The sequence below is a fragment of the Eptesicus fuscus genome, chromosome 4 (assembly GCF_027574615.1).
Source record: "Eptesicus fuscus isolate TK198812 chromosome 4, DD_ASM_mEF_20220401, whole genome shotgun sequence".
NCBI classification, from domain to species: Eukaryota; Metazoa; Chordata; class Mammalia; order Chiroptera; family Vespertilionidae; genus Eptesicus; species Eptesicus fuscus.
The window spans coordinates 10,160,848-10,163,756 of NC_072476.1; positions in this window are offsets into that span (position 1 = coordinate 10,160,848).

Below are 2,909 nucleotides of genomic sequence, written 5' to 3' on the forward strand. Positions count from 1 at the left end.
GGGGGGGGTTACAACTGGAGAAACACCAGGAAGCACTACACTCCCCTTTGGGCCTCCTTTATATTTTCTCCTTTTACTCTTGAGCTGTGAATATTTTTAACCCTGTACATACAGCCAGCTCTTCTGACACAGAGACTATTTTATCAGCCATCCCCAGCCCTGTAGGATGACTCTCCATGGTGTTTCCAGACTCAGGCTCTGATGGACCAAATGAAATGTTTTGTTTTATAATGCTGTCTCCTCATCTGTCTACACCCCTCCCCTCGCCTGTATGTGCAGAACCCGTGATGTTGGGGGTGGCTTGCTGGTACCGGAGTTCATCCTCACAAGGAGCCGTTAGGGCCACCCTGCTCACCAGCTGCCTTTGACCCAGAAAGGAGCAAGTGTCCAAGCAGAGGGTGGGGGTGGGCCAGACCGTGTGGTGGTCGGCAGGCTGGTCCCCACGCGGCCTCAGCCGCATGCAGACAGGATAGTACGGAGGTGCGGCTTTTCCCAGCGACGTCTTTCTGGGGGTGCCTGTCTGAATTCATCAGTCATCAGGCAGGAGCAGGTGGAGCATGGGGGCCGCTGAGGAAAAGTTTCAATTCTCCTGCGGGTTGCGACCTGCTACTGTCTGGCCCCGGGTCCCCTCCTGTTCATTCTGGGAGGCACCATCCTCATGTCACAGGTAGCAGCTAAGGCCAGCTCCCCCATCGGGTATGTGGTTTTTGGTCTCAGTCTAGGCTCCTCCCTGAATGAGGGGGGGGGGTCTGGGGTACAGAGGCTGGCACTCAGCGAGTGTAAGAGGCCTGTCACAGGCCAGCCTATCGAATGTGAAAGCAATTAAAGCCACCAGCAGTGTTCGCTCCAGGCGGGCCTCGGGCAGCGGGGGAGCTGCCACAACACATCTCACCTCGACGCCCAAAGACACCCGCCCTGATCCACCGCGGCTGTGCTGGCCGCTGGACCCTCTCCCGTGGGGCGGGGCCAGGCCTCGTAGACCCTCCAGCCGTCGGAAAGCTAGCTCGGTCACCCCTGCGGCGTTCCAGGCAGCCTGGACTAGTTCCAATGGTGCCTGGCGTCCTTGTGGTGTCGGGCCAGGCAGCGGTCGTCACAGTGGGTCATGGGGCTGCATGCCAATCCCCTTGGCCAGCCTGGAGACACCTGCTCACCCCAGCCAGCACCCCTCCCCTTGGACCCCAGCCTGTAGGGGAAGAGGTTCCAACAAGGAGAGAGTAAGAGTAGGGGCCAGGTGCCCCCAGCCCTGGAGGGCACAGTGTCCAAAGAGTTAGGGGGCCCCACAGGTAAGACCTTTAGTCATGACACTGAAGCTTGAGGGGCGTGCTGGCAGGGCCAACCATTAGGGGGGCTGAGGCCGCTAGTGGTGAGAGGATGGGGGGGATGGGGGAGCCAACCCAGCCTGAGGGGTAAGCCACCCGTTGTGCTCTCAGCCATACAGGGTGGCACCCGGACCCCAGGCCGGGGAGTGGACAGGGCAAATGACCACAGCAGGGAGATGGGGGACTGCCACCCTCCTCACTGTTGGGCTTGGCTCCACACCTCAGCCTGCTGTATCTCGCCCTCTGACTGCTGGGGCTCCTGCTTCCAGGCACTCCTTGCTCCCCTTCTCTTCCCCACCCTCCCCCTTCCCAACACCCTGGCCCCCTCCTCGTCTCTCTGCCACTTGGGTTGGCCCTGTGTGCCCCCACTACCCTCTATCCCGGCCCCTCTCCCAGGCTGTCTCTCTGCCCACCCATTGGCCAAGGCAGCCTTCCCAGGGCGGGCGGTGATGTGTTCTCACTTGTGAGGCATCCCTGTCAGAAGCACTTAGTGTACAAATTAGCCTCTGCCTCCCGCCTCCCTCTACACAGCTCTGGGCGCTGGACTGACAAGGCTGAGGCTCCCGGCCCTCTCCCGCCTGCCCCAGGGCTGGGGCGCCAAGCCCATGTGCACCCCTGGCCACCCACCCACAACCCAGAAGGAGGGTGGCCCCCAGCCGCCAGGGCTTCTCTCAAGGACCCAACCTGATCTGGATGGGACCACAGAGGGTGGGGCGTGCGGGGATATATTGGGGGCCAGCACCTGGATCTACCCCCTGTGTCAGGTCCCTGTTGAGAGCCATGAGGGACAGACTGGAGCCATGCAGAGGCTCTGCAGCCCCCACCCGCTGGCCAGCCTGCCACTCAGGCAGGAAAAATCGGCTGTGACAGGCCCAGGAAGGCCAGGCCCCGGGGGCCCGAGGAGCAACGCACACAGCTCCTCTTCCAACATATGGTTGCTGTCGGCCTGGGGCGCTGCTTGGCCGGTGCTGGCTGAAGCTGGGTGGGGGCTCAGGGGGCCCAAGCCACTCAATCCCACCCACCTGGCCAGGCTGCTCCCTCGATGATCCAAAGGCTCCTGCGCCAGTTCGCGTGCCTCCCACAATGGGGAGCTCACTCCCGCTGCAGCCCTCCGTCACAGCAGTCTGAGGCACACCAAGTCTCCACACCCCACGCCAGAGTGGCTGGGGACCTGGTGCGTCTAGGGGTAGAGCACATGGCGAGGGCAGCTAGTTGGATGGCGCGGCCCATTTGAAGTAGGCACGGGACAGTCTGCTGGCCCAGGGAAGCAGATGCAGAGGCCTGCTAGGGTCCCTGGTATCAGAAGCCTCCCAGCTGGGCCCCTTTCCTTCAGGGTGGGCCAGCTCCGGCAGCCCCTCAGATTCCCTGGGGAGCTCCCAGCCCTCCGTGTCATTGCAGTGGAGTCGTGAACACTGGCTGGGATCCCCATCCACATGGTCACCCAGCCCCATCACTGGCTCTGCCCCTCCCCTCCCCCCTGCTGTGGGCCCCCAGTGCTCTTGGGAGCAGTGACCTCAGGTATGACCGCCTTACGGCCACGCCCTGGGCCCACGCCTCTCAGCCTTGGCTCGCTGAGGCCACCTCCAGTGG